Source organism: Arvicanthis niloticus, chromosome 20 (genome assembly GCF_011762505.2).
Source record: "Arvicanthis niloticus isolate mArvNil1 chromosome 20, mArvNil1.pat.X, whole genome shotgun sequence".
NCBI classification, from domain to species: domain Eukaryota; kingdom Metazoa; phylum Chordata; class Mammalia; order Rodentia; family Muridae; genus Arvicanthis; species Arvicanthis niloticus.
Window position 1 is genome coordinate 19,815,585 of NC_047677.1, and position 14,767 is coordinate 19,830,351.

Here is a 14,767-nt window from a genome sequence, read left to right on the forward strand (position 1 = left end):
AAGAGCTGGCCCCATCCCTCACTATCTGCAGCACTCAGAAATACAGATCAGGCACCTGGTCTGGGCAACACGGTCTGCTGGCCCTGGTGTCAGGAGCACTGGCAAGCTGAGCATGGGGACCTGGCCCTGCCATTCATCTGTCATGAGGTGGTATGGATGTGGGGTGATGCTTTCTGCACCCTCGCCACTCTCCAGAAGAGCTTGCCTTCAAGAGATCTGGAGAGCTAACCCTGACCCTCACCAGCTACAGCAGGTGGGAGAAAGAGCCCTACACCTAGCTTGAACAACACAGTAGAGCCAGCCCTGATAGTGAAGACAGGGGTGAGCCAGTTCCAAGGATGCAAAAGCAGAAAACGGAACTCAGCCTCTCAGCTCCAGCTGCAGCCCTCAGGGGAGTGGGCTCTGCACCTAGACTACAAAGCACAGTACAGGTGGCTCTGGAGGTACAGGTGGGGTGAATAGTCCCAAGGATATTCGAGGAAGAGAATCAACCCTGAGCCCTGCCAGCTGCAGCACTAAGTGAGGTAGTGAGGGCAGTGCTAGAGATCTCAACCTGGTAGTGTGGGTATGAAAGAGCTGGTGGGCTGAGAAGTCAACTACCCATCCAGGCCCAGATCTACGGCTTTGTGTTGGCTCACAAACATCTACCTCATCTATGAACTGCTGGGCATGTAAAAGGCCTAGTCCTCAGATCCAACACTGCAGGATTTCCATGACACAGGGCAACAACAGAATTTCCAAGATGAGTCCCAGTGAAGCTCACGTATTGATATGGTGTAGCAGAAGCCAGAGGTCTCAAATCAGACCTATGACTCATTGCAATGAACACTTTCAAGTAAAAATGTGTGGACAACAGGGTATACTGTGGGACACGCTGTGACACACTGCAGCTTCCACAATGAGATTTTTCTATGCTTTGTATTGCTTTGCTAATTTTTGCTTGTTCTTTATTTTCTTTGGTGGGTAGCCAGGGCAGAGGGCAAATATGATGAGACGGGGAGATAAGTGGGATTAGAGTGCATGATGTAAAAGTCACAAAGAATCAATAAAACATTTTTAAAAAATAAGAATTCCAGTGGAAGGAGGGAACTGTGAAAAAGGCTGAGCAACTAAGAGCATTTACTGTTCTTACAGATAGTGACCTCCCAGCACTCAAATGGTTCACAACCATCTACAACTCTAATCTAGAAGATCCCACACCCTTTCCTGACATCTACAGCTTTCTGCATGTATGCTTACACACCCACACACACACACACACACACACACACACACACACTGCACAACAATCACTGCAAGACTCGGCACATCCTTTGTCATTGAAGCCAGACTATGTGGCCCAAGATTCACAGGCAGACAACAGATTCAGAGACTTCCCCTGCCCCAGTTGTTGGAGGACCTACATGCAGGCCAAGCTGCACATCTCCTACATAATTGTGTGGTGGTGTTAGTTCCAGTCCATGCTTGCTCTTTGGTTGGTAGCTTTGTCTCTGGGATCCCCCAAGAGTCCAGGTTTGTTGATGTTGTTGGTCTTCCTGTAGAGTCCCTATTCTCTTCAGGTTCCCCAATCCTTTTCCCAACTCTTCCATAAGACTTCCCAAGCTCTGTTTAATGTTTGGCTGTGGGTCTCTGCATTTGTTTCCATAAGCTGCTTGTTGGAGCTTCTCAAAGGACATTGATGCTAGGATCCTACGTGCAAGCATAACAGAGTATCATTAACAGTGTCATAGACTGGTTCTTGCCCATGAGATGGGTCTCCATTCAGACCAGTCATTTGTTGGCCATTCCTCCCATTTCTGCTCTATCTTTACTCCTGAAAATGTTGTAATCAGGATACATTTTAGGTCCAAGGTTTGTTGGTGGGTTACTGTCCTTGCCCCTCCACTGGGAGTCTTGCCAGGCTATAGGAAGTGGCCACTTCAGGATCCATATCCCCTACTGCTAGTAGTTTCAACTAGAGTCACTGCCGTAGCCACCATGGGGCTATGTCCCAGGTATCTGGCACATATTAGAGATGCCAACATCTCTGCCCATTGCTGATTTCTGTACTGTCTCCCATGCTCTCAGTGCATCTGATTCCCCTCGCCCTTCTCCTCTCACCATCCCCTCTCCCACCCATCCACCTCTGATATCTATTTTATTTCCTCTTTTGAGAGAGATTCAACAAGCCTCCTTTGGGCCTTCCTTATTGTTGGGTTCTTTGGGTCTGTGGATTGTAGTGTAGTTATTCTATACTTTATGGCTAAGATCAAGAACTCAAGTGAGAGCACTTATGATGGGGATGTGGAGAAAGAGAAATGTATAAGTGGGCACACATACTTTTGAGTCTGGATTACCTCATTCAGGATATTTTCTACTTCAATCCATTTGTCTGGAAAATTCATGGTGTCCTTGTTTTAATACCTGAGTAGTGTTCGATTGTGTAAATGAACTGCATTTTCTTTATTCATTCTTCAGTTGAGGGCATCTACGTTGTTTCTAGTTTCTGACTATTATGAATAAAAATAAAACTGCTATGAACATAGTTGAGCGTTTCCAAAGTGGTTGCACTAGTTTGCACTTCTACCAGCAATAAAGGGGTGTTCCTCTTTCTCTACATCCTCATCATACGTGCTCTCACTTGAGTTCTTGATCTTAGCCATTCTGATGGGTGTGAAGTAAAATCTCAAGAGTTGTTTTGATTCCGATTTTCCTGATAACTAAGGATGCTGACCATTTCTTTAAATGTTTCTCAGCCTTTAGCGATTCCTCTGTTGAGAATTCTGTTTTGTTCTGTATTCCATTTTTTTTTCATGGACTCAGGTTTTTAAAATGTCTTTATTTAACTTTAATGGCCTTGTTTAATTCTCATACCTAGATGGTTCTAGCCACATATAGTAGATGGTGTGACATTTGCTTTTTTTTTCCATATTTTTTTTTATTATCAAATCATAATTTTTACTTTTTAACACAGGGGTTATAAACACAAAAATGCAGGATGTGGGGAAGGGGATGACACAGGAGCATAGGTGTTCAGGGGAGTACAGATATCTTTAAGAACAGGGTATCAGCTGGGTAAAGGTTCAGGGGACAAGTCACTATGACTCTGCCTATGCTTCACTTGTCCTTATCTAAGTTGGTACTATCCAAGGCTGCCTATTTACAAGGTTTATGACTATTCAGGCTGGTAAATTTCCACAAAAGCTGACTGTTTACAATAGCTTATAGCCATCTGTTTCTGTGTTTTTCCACAGAGACCTAAGACTTTGTGTTAGCAGGCATGTATGTCAGGCCTATTGCTGATTTTAGGCTTATGGATGATTTTAAGCCTTCAGTGTATAAGCAAAGCTGCCCCTGACATCTCCTCCCTTCTCCAAGTATAGAAGGGCCATGGTGATTCTAATCTTGCCAAGGCAGGGATAGAGGCCTGACATCCAGTAATTAAAGGGGACCTTGTAATGGCTCCAGTCCTCCTGTCGTTGTCCAGTGAGGCATGAGGGCCATAACCGTCCCAATGTCTTTTTCCTGGAGAGGGAAATCAACCCCTATGCAGTCAGGCTTGTCCCTCAGGGAACCCAGAAACATATTTTTAACATATATATATATTCCCTTGCAGTGTTTAGCCTCACAGCCTAAGCAAGAATTTAGATCACCAGTCAGAAGGTGTTCTGGGTGGCCCCTCTCTGCTTGGTCTAGGGGCGGAAGTCCCCTCTTTTAGGTTGGGTGGAGATGAGATTTGGGAACACCCTGAATAGAGTAACAACCTCATCTTGAGTCTCGTGGTCCTCCATAGCTAACTTATAATAATGTATCTGAATAGATTTTGCTATCAGATTGTCTATCTGTTGTTTCACAAAGTTAGTCAGCCTATTTAAGGCCCAGGGACCAAAAGGCATAAGCAAAAATAACCCAATTAATGGTCCCAAGATGGAAGGAAGTAAGGTTGACAATCATGAAGAGGTTAAAAACCAATTCTTGTAGCAGCTCTCATTTTTCTCTCTCTGTCTTTTCTCAAGACTTACTCTGACCTTTTTCATGCTCTCTTTAATCATCCCTATTTTGTCTATGTAAAAGCAATGTTCTTTTTTAAGGGCTGTACACAGTTGAGAGCTGTACACAGTCTTTTCTATTGTAAAAGAGAAAATCAAGTCCAATAGAGTCCTTTGCAATTTTTGGAGATTGCATCAGACAGCAAAATGAAGGATTTTTTCAGATTAATGATGTCAATCTCTAGCTGTTTGATGTCCTTGTCAAAGGCCCATCAGAGGTCTGAGTAGTATAAGTGTGGAGGCCAGCATCAGGATTAGAACTCCTAACAGCAGACATCATGGATGATTCATTTTTACCTGGAAAGGAAAAAAAAAAAAAAAAGGAATTCTCAGGGAGATTTCTCTTCCCTGGATGTCAATTGTTATTCATCTTATTTATAATTGGGCCTGGTTTTGTGGGGGTATCTATTTATTTCATTGATCATTTTGGTGGCCATTTAGCTGTGCCTTCTGTGGTATCAAACAGGCATATCAATCCTCAGCCCCATATGAGAACTGGGTCCTGGTCATTCCATTTAAGGGTAAAAGGGTCCTTCCACATAACTATGGCATAGTTTTTATTGGTCTCAGCGATGCCCAAGGCAGTCAGTGGCAGATTTGCCATGAGCTTTCAGTTTTAGAAAGTTACAAGTGAACAAGGCATGATGGAGAGTATTTTTAGGAGACTCATTCTGGGGGTACAGTTTCCCCTATTTTGTTTTTAAAGCCAATTTTTCAAAGTTCTTGTAAAATCAGGGCAGAAGTTCCAACAGCTGCTCCTTCCACCCTCAGAGAGTCATGAAGACACTATTTAAATAAATATAAATCTTTATTAATAATCTCTTTTATCAAAGGACTATTATAAAACAGCCAACAATTAATCAATCTATATAATATATTGATAAATGATAGCTTCTTCTACCTTTTGTAAAATTACTCTTCTTTTGTCAATTAATTGATGAGGGAAATTAGGATTTGCATCTCTCTTGAGAATATTAAATGAAGACTTAAATTCTTTTGTGCAGAGGTTAAAATAAGATCTTAGCCAATAAGCATCTCCTGGAAACTTTTGAAAATTATTTGAAATAAGTAAACTATCTTTTTCTTTTTGGCAAGACCCATTATCTGTTTTTTTTTTAAATTGGATATTTTACGTTTTTACCTTTCATAGCTATCTCCTCTTCCATTCTCCCCCCAAACCCCTTATCCTATACCCCCTCTTCCAATTTTTATGAGGGTGTGCTCCCACTATTCTCCCCTGCTACATGTATATCTGGAGCATGGATTCCTCCATGTATATGCTTTGGTTGGTAGTTTAGTCTCTAGGATCTCTGGGTAGTCTGGTATGTTGATATTTTTCTTCCTATGGGGTCGCGATCCACTTGTGCTCCTTCAGTCTTCTAGACCTTCCACTGGGGTTCCCAGGCTCAGTCCGATGGTTGGCTGTGCATGTCTGCATCTGTATTGGTTAGGTACTGGTAGAACCTCTCAGGGAACAGCCATACCAGGTCCCTGTCAGCAAGTGCTTCTTATCAACAGCAATAGTGTTAGAATTTGGTGTCTGCAGATGTGATGGATACCTAGGTGGGGCAGTCTCTGGATGGCCTTTCCTTCAGTCTCTGTTGCATTTTTTGTCCCTGTCTTTCCTTTGGACAGAAACACTTCTGGGTTAAAAATTAGGAGATGGGCGGATGGCCTCATCCCACAACTGTGCCTATCTACTGGAGGTGGTCTCTACAGGTTCTATTTCCCCTTTGCTGCATATTTCAGCTAAAGTCATCCCCATGGGTCCTGGGAGCCTCTTGCTTGCATCAGGGACTTTCTAGTGGCTACCCCCAGTTCCTCATCCCCAACTGCTACATATTTTTATTTGATTTTCTAATCTCTGTACTTCTCTCCTTCCAAAACCTTATCCTGCGCCCCTTTTCTCTTTCCTTCCTCTATCCTTTCCATATTCCTCCCTCTCTCTATCTTTTGTGATTATTTTGTCTCCCCCCCTCTATGTAGGATTGAAGCATTCACTCTTTGGTCTTCTTTCTTCTTAATCTCCATGTGGCTTATGAGTTGTATGGTGGGTGTTCTGAGCTTTTGGTCTAATATCTACTTATCAGTGAGTACATACCTTGTGTGTTCTTTTGTGTCTGGGTTACCTCACTAAAGACGATTCTACCTAAAGACCCAGCTACACCACTACTGGGCACATACCCAAAAAAATGCTCCAACATATAACAAGTACACATGTTCCACTATGTTTAGAGCAGCCTTTATTATAATAGCTAGAAGCTGGAAACAACCCAGATGTCCCTCAACAGAAGAATGGATACAGAAAATGTGGTACTTTTACACAATGCAGTACTACTCACCTATGAAAAACAATGACTTCATGCAATTCACAGGCAAATGGATGAAACTAGAAAATAACATGCTGAGTGGACTCCATTTTTCAATTGGGTTATTTGGGTTGTTGGTGTATACATCCTTGAGATCTTTATATATTTTGGATATTCGCCTTATGTCAGATGTGGGGTTGATGATGATCTTTCCCCAATCTGTAGGCTGTTGTGTTGTGCTATTGACAGTGTCTTTTGACAAGCTTTTAAGTTTCACGACGTTGTAATCGTTAATTGTTGAACTTAATGTTTGTGTCATTGGTTAATACTAATCATCATTACCAAAATTTAAAGATTACACAAAACTAACCTCAAGGAAAATTTTATCAAGGTAAAAAAATCAGAAAAATTGATAATTTTTGGCACTAGAAAATGTGATGCCAAATAGGACAAGGACACTATATAAAGAAAATCACAGAACTTTTTTTCATGAGCATACATTATCAAATATTAGCAAAATGTAGGAACAGACAAAAATGATAATTTATCAGAAACCATAAGGATTTATTTCAAGAATGCCAAATCAATTTAAAACTTTAAATCCAATCTACATGCTGCTGATTACATTTCAATCTAACAATCATTAAGAACCATGTGATGTACAGGAGCATGATTTTCCTCGAGAATGCAATGTGATGAGCTTATCCTAATTTGGCTTTTGTTTAGACAGTGCTATGGGTTAAAAACAAGAAATAACTGTTGCAAGAATTACAACAGAAGAGGGGAATTACTACTAAACCACATAGTCATAGTGACAGAAGTCCCAAAGAATACATAGAAGAAATGATAAAACATAAAAGATAAGCTGTGAAGATGATTTTCAGAAATTCAATATTCATAAATTAATCACAACCCTAATTGTATTTTAAAAAGAAATTAGAATCATAAAGACTAAAAACATATATTTAAGTAAATGACAATTCACTAAAATAAATAAGAAAAATTTAAATAGCTTGAAGTAAATCTAATGAAAACAGAAGAGAAAATGCTGAAAACGTATTCAGAATAAACAGCCAGAATAAATGGAGACCAGTGTGAGTTTAAGCCTTAAAAACTGCAATTAGCACACAATAAGTGTGCAGTGCTAGATGACCTTCATGTCAGCACTCAGGAAGCACAGGAAAAATGACTTCTGTGAGTTCGAGACCAGCCCGGTCTTCACAATGACACCATGTGTCAGAACATTAGAAATTTTGAATGAAAATTTAGTCAGGCTTTTCTTTCACAGAAACTAAAAAGTATGTTCTAAATTTTAGGTGAGCATTAAAAAGTATAGGAGAGGAGGCATAGCAAATAGCCTAAAACTTTTATGAAATTGTAAAAATCTAACTCAAATATAGGGATGGTTCCAAGACACAAACATGAATTTTCTAAACAGCAAAGCCCATTTTTCCATGAAGAGCAGGCAACAGTTACTGCTCACAAGGACGAGGAATTTTTTTTTCTTTAATTTCCAATATTTTACTTTCGAGAGTATAATACAATCATTTCCTTTTCCCTTCAAATCCTTTTGTATTCCTGCCTAGCTATGTTTCAAATTCACGATCAGTTTGCTTTAATTGTTGCTACTACACACACACACATACACACATGTACCATCCTAAATACATAAATACAACCTGCTCAGACTATGTAATGGTACATGCATACTTATGTCTTAGGGATGATCATTTGATATTAGGTAATCGAGTGCTGTGCTCTTCCCTAGGAAGACTACTCTCGGCATTCCTTACTTGCCTATAGTTTTGTCTAGGGTTGAGGCCTCATGTGATTTCCCTATTCCATGTTAGCATGTCTATTGTGCTCATCCTTGTTTGGATCATTTTTAAGGCATCATGTTGGAGAGACTTTATATGTGTAGCCTTGGATATTTTCAGAGGCTATAATATCACAGCATCCTCTTTCTGTTGCTATGATCTTTCTTCCCCCTCTTCTGCAGTGACCTTCCTGAAGGCATAAAGCATTTGACTGTGTTTTTTAAAGTGTGTATGTATAATATATATATATATATATATATATATATATATATACATTTGTTCAAAACCATGTTTTTTTGCATCTTCCCTATTTCTTTCTAGCTACTTAATATATTTTCAACTATATTTTAGAATTATTTTAGAAGTTGTTTTTCATTAATGCCATAAAACAAGATGCTGTAAGAAGAGCATATATTACAAAATTGGAAAAAATAGATACCATTAAATAGTTAAAGCATCATGGAGGAAATAGAAACCTAACTGTTGACGCTTACTATATCAAAAAAGATGTACTAATCCAGTAACTAGAAAATAAAGGAAACTACCATCAGTAGAATAAGTAAGTTGTTTTTTTTTTTTAAAGTGGGTATAGTAGCGAACACTTCTAATCCCAGAAACAAAACACTGGCAAACCTCTAGGGTTCATTGGCCAGCCAAGCAAACTAGCCCAATTAGTGAAGCCTGGGTCCCAGTCAGAGATGTAATCTCTAAAAAACAGGGTGGACAATCAAAAACAGTTTTGAACAATCAGCAAATTAATTGGATAATGACTTTAAGGGTAATTTATAATAAAATGCTATACAATACAACCAATTACACACACACACACACACACACACACATTCATCTCAAGGAAACAGAAACTGTAAAATTCTGCAACTTTCTTGTCTTGGGTCTGGAACCTGACAGGCACTGCAGAAAATGAAGAAATAACAGATACATGGGTATAGAAAAGATGAAATGAGGTGGGTTGTGATGGAGTGGCAGCAGCAACCACACAGCACTCCAGAACCTCAGGTTCCAGGTTATGCATGGCAGGGGAAGAATAGTTAACATAGCTCAGTAAGAAGCTTCTGTAGGTGAGCAGTCTTGGCTGTATCTGGAGCAGGATGCTGCATTTGCTAGTTTTTGCACATACTAACCAGTCATCCATAAGTGCCTGTAGTTGGATCAGAGAAAGGATTTGCCAATTTTCTCTTAGTCCAATGGTAGAGTTGGAAGAGCAGGGCATGACATGAGGTCTAATCTCCATTCCAACTTCACCATTCAGTTAAGTACACAGGTGGGCTTGATGAGCAGGCCCCAGGCCCTAGAGAGACTTACATACTAATGAGATACCTGAAGGCCAGAGGGTGGAGTCAATTAAGGATTCCTCCCCAGCCCCTCCCCCCTCTTTCCCTCCGTATTTAACTGAGGTCCGCCCTGGGTTTTGGGAGGGCACATCCAGATCCGTCCACCATCCATCACGCCAATAAACCGGTTTTGGAAACCCAATGACTCCCTCATGTGTTGAGGCCAAGCTGTGAGGAACTGTAGAGAGGCTTTTAGTTACTGAGCAGCTGGGCCTAACTTCCAGCTGGAGGAACCCAGAGTGTTCCCAGCTGAGTACCCACAGACTGGAGTGAGGAACCCTGCGGTTCGCCAGCCATTTTTTTTACCTACAGTTCTGTCAATTTTCTATGAATCGGATGTCTTGGATCTTGACATGATCAGCACATGTAAACAACATACATTCTTTTAAGTCTTCCTCTGTTCGTCACAGTATAATAGCTTTACCCTTAGTACAAAGTATAGCTTCAGACCACATTATCCAATTTTGTTAAAAATATAACATGCTACTGGGTCCTATTAGATTAATTCCCATGATCCTTGGATCTTTAAATTCAGAAGCACTGTTATAAATTTCAGATTACACATGATGTACTTGAATTTGACTAGTGTTTCTACCAAATCTTAATCCCGGTGAAATTATTATAGTTTATAACATCTTTGAGTATTCTTTGAGTGTTGAGAAGATTTGACAAACTATCCTAAAAATCAAAAGCATGGGTCTTCAACTTCAGCTTTGGGGTATAGTAGCCGAGATCATGCAACATTTCCAGTTCTTTATTTTCTTGACTTTGATGATGGTCTTTAGGAACATTATCAACTTTTACAGTCAGCTTGGGATTCTGATTTACTGTTAAAGTGGCCATTAGACTTACCCCCTGCTTGAACAGATGTACCTAAATCAATATTATTCACAGTGTGAAGATATCAATGAGCCAGTACTGCTACACTTCTTTGGAGGAACCAATGACCTTTACTAAGCGTGTTTGCCAGTTACCAACATCTTACACTTTACAAGTTCTTAGATCATTTACAAAAAAGATTTGAGAATCAAAGAAGAAAAATCTTTATTTTCTGTGCATGTTTTCCATAATGCTTTAAGCAGTGCTTTTTCTCTCTCTTTATTTAATACTTCCTTAACTATTGAACCAGTCTATATCTGTATATTTTATTGTCCTAAAAAGGTAACCAACAAATATGTTGGGATAGTGTGCTAGAGCATCATGTATTTGAAGATAGATAATACTGCTTACAAAATAACTTTTAAAACAATTATCACAAAAAAAATCACATGGTTTTATTTATGTGTCAAGTCTATCTAATGTCTGACACAGATGTCAGCTACATCCTTGGATGTGATTCTTCTCAGCCTACTGAAGTGCACTGTTCAGCCTTGCATCAGCTATCATATGGATACAGGAGTAACACAATAGTCTCACAGAGGACACACACACAGACACATAGACAAACATACACAGAGACAGGCAGTCACACACACACACACACACACACACACACACACACACACACCTTTGACATTATATTAACCCTGCTAGGTGTCTTCATTATAAGAGGGACAAGCAACCATACCGATGAATTTTCCTGAACTTTGCTACTTTGAAATTCATTACTGTACATGAGTGATTTTATAACATCAAACATTGATCATATGGGAACTATTGGCTTACTACCTGCTGCGGTTTCTAAAGATGGACATATTGCATTGCATAACACTTTTAAAAATCACTTTTGTTAACATCACTAACTCTTTGAAGCACTTTCAAGCTACAGTGGTAGATGTAATTTTCCAGAATTCAAAATTGAAATTCAACGTTAAACTGATGCCACTGAAAATAAACTGAGTTATTCTTGCAGTGATATAGTCTCTTCGTTAATCTTCAAGGAAATTCCCAGTCAAATGCCCATGTGAATAACTGCGATTTGTTTGCCCAGTGTTCTTTTCAAGTAGAAAAATGTTATTTTGTGAAAAGTAGTCAACAGTATCTTATGACTTGGTCATGAAAGCTTCTTCTGAAGATCCTCATCTACATCCTGTATTGACATACAGTAAGGCTTTATGCACACAGCACAGTCTATTCTAAAACACAGAATATCAAAAAGATGAGTGACATTAGGACAAACCTCTAGTACCTAGTGTGTATGTATGAGCATGCATATGCATGTGTGTGTTTAAGTGTGTGCACACATGCCTGCATGCCTCTGTATGTGTGTGTGTGTGTGTGTGTGTGTGTGTGTATTAAAACTGAGGCTATATGATTATCACAATAATTACTAGGCTGGTTTGTGTCACTCATTTAGTTCATGTGTTAAGTTGCCAGTAGTTTACCCTCATCACTTTTGTACCAGCAAAATAATGAGAACAGCCCCCATAAGCCCATATGTTTCAGTAGTTGATCACCAGTTAGGAGAGTTTTGGGGTAAGAATTGGGGTAAATAACCATTTTGGGATCTGTGTACCACTAGGAGCGGGCTCTGAGGTTTATGGAGACTTCTGCTTTTCCAGTGCTCTCTATGTCCTGTTTTTAGGTCAAGATGTGCTCTTGGAATTGTTTCAGCCATCATGTTTTTTTCTTCATCATCAAGGACTTTAACTCTGAATTCATGAGCCTAACTAAGTGCTTTCTTGTAGAAGTTGCCTTGTTCATGTTACTTTATTACATAAATATGAAATTAACTAATATGCAGCAGAAAAACCCACACGCATCATTTTTGCATGGCTATGAAAATAGACTTGACCTTACAGACCAGCTCTGCAGGATCTGTAGGGACTATAAATTATATTTGGAGATGTCTGTACCTCACAGACTGCTTGTTTTGTCTGCTAATTTCCAATATGAAGATACTCAGTTGATCATATTTTACTGAAAAAGTATTTCTAATCTTCAGGAGTACTGAATAGAAGTTTGATAGGCAAGTTCATTACCTAGTTTTATTTGTAACAAAAATCAAGTTTGCCTTAAGCACTGTTTCATGAAGAATACCATTTTATCCTCCCAACTTCCTGGGTAGAAACATAAAAACTCTGTCTCTGTTTGAAATGGGAACTCCAAAGAAGTAATTAAAGTTACATAGAAACTTATGTATGGAATCCTGAATTAATAGGATTAGTGCCCTTTTAGTATGTGACCCGTGCAGGTATTGTGGCACACAATAGTCCCAGCTATTCGGGAAGCCAATCTAGGAAGATCACTCTGCCCCAGGTGTTTAATGATGATCTGAGCAATATAGCAAGATGTTTTCAAGAAATAAACAGATTAGTAAGTAGACTCTCTAAATCCTGGAACACAGAGAGAAACACACTGTTCTACAAGCCAAGAATGCATTACCAGAAATCAACTGTGTCAGGTCTTAATGAAGTCTATCCAGCCAAGAGCACCACAAGAAAACAAACGTCTGTTGTTTAAGCCACCCCAGATGATGGTACTTTGTTATGACAACCTAAGCACACTGATACAGCATTTATTTTATAATTGATGGAAACTCAGTCACAGCCCTAGATTTTACACTCAAAACAAGATAAAACAAAGAATTGTGGATTTGGATGCAAGACAGGCTTTGAAGAAATGCTCAAGTTCAGAAGTGTAATGTAGCACAATGGCATACTTTATTTACCTGAAGCTTCAACTCTAATATTAGGAAGTTAGATATATTCTTACTTAATATCCCAGTCATCCCATGTGTAAAAGCATATTAGCTTCAAGTGACTGCGACTATTTTCCAGAATCCATACTTGTTCCTTAGCAGTAGCAAAGTAGCAGACAATTGCATAATGTATCTGTCTGTCTTTATTTACACAATGTATTTTTGTATTCACTAGGCCAGAAAGATTAGTTCTGTGTAGCAGCTGCCATTGTATTTTCTGCTTATCTCAGTCCTGTCTGCCACTGTTATAATTCACCAGCTGACACCCGCCTTGGCAGAAACCAAGGGTAGTAATTTCATGCCAAGCAACAATGAAGCTCTGAACTCTGACACAATTCATCTTAGTTCTAGTTAGTAAAGGGGACTCTTTGGATCTTCCCCCACTTCTGTTGAAGCATTTGTGGCTGGAAAGGGGGGATGATGGGGGAAGGGGGAGAAGATGGGAGTGAAATGGAAATGCACACTGAGGAACAGTTGCTGCTCTGTCTGGAGCAGGGGAACAGTGTCACTGGAAGACAGAGTCACTTGTAAGGGATGAAGACTGGATGTCCAGATAATGACATTCCTGCTTGTTTGATTTTTGCAGAGTTGGAAGGATATGAGAGCACATTTGGTCTCCAAAAATACACTTCTGTTCAACTCAAATGATTTGGAGGTTCAAAGTGTAATTTCTGGCACTTTCTGATTTAGGAACTCTGGCATGAAGGCACTTGATTGTAACCATCAAAAATAGCCCTGTTTTGGTTGTGAATGCTTGATAAATAAAGTGGGAAACTACACGTCTTCAAGTTAATTGCTATACTCTCAATGGTCATGGTTTATATGGGTCTCTTTGAGAGCAGAGTAATGAATGATGCCACCATATAACTCATTGTTAGCCTGAAAATAACCAGTGGACAGCCAATCACATTTCAAAATCATGCCTTTTAGAAGTTTTGCAACATATTTTTGAAGCACGAGTCAGAATCCCATAGGTTTCCCACAATATATCGAGAGTAAGAACCGTGCTTTCCACACTGTTTCCCGATAACTTCATGAGTCACTAGGTACAAAGGGAATTGCAGAAGTGAGATGACAGACTAGATAACCACTACCTTTAAATGTCACCTTGACCTCAGGTACCCTCTCATGTCAGCCAAACAGTTTTCAGGCTAGAACTATGATGGTATTGCTTCATATTTTCCCTTCCAATTCTGTATATATAGAGAGATTGTATATATAGAGAGATCATTGACTCTAATGAGGATGATGTTTTAAATGTTACCTGACTTTCTGTCCTCTCACTGATGAATCTTAGCAAACTGGGAGCCAGTTTTGATGGTAACTTTTTGATAAAGAAAGCATAAGAGTTATGTTTTATTACAATCCTGCAATTTCACTAATGACACAGCAGAGAAAACATGGTGTTCAGAGGGATTTCATGTCTCAGTGCTACGTCGTAGTGCTAAAAAAAAGGGGTAATTCACTTAAAACTTAAAATTACATAGTCACATATATCTAGAGAAACAATGGGTCAAAATCATTGAGTGCCAAGAAGAAAATTATTTTCATATGTTTTTCTGATCACAGTTTTCACATCACAGCTTCAATAAAGCTGGATTCATTAAAGCACATTTTCAAG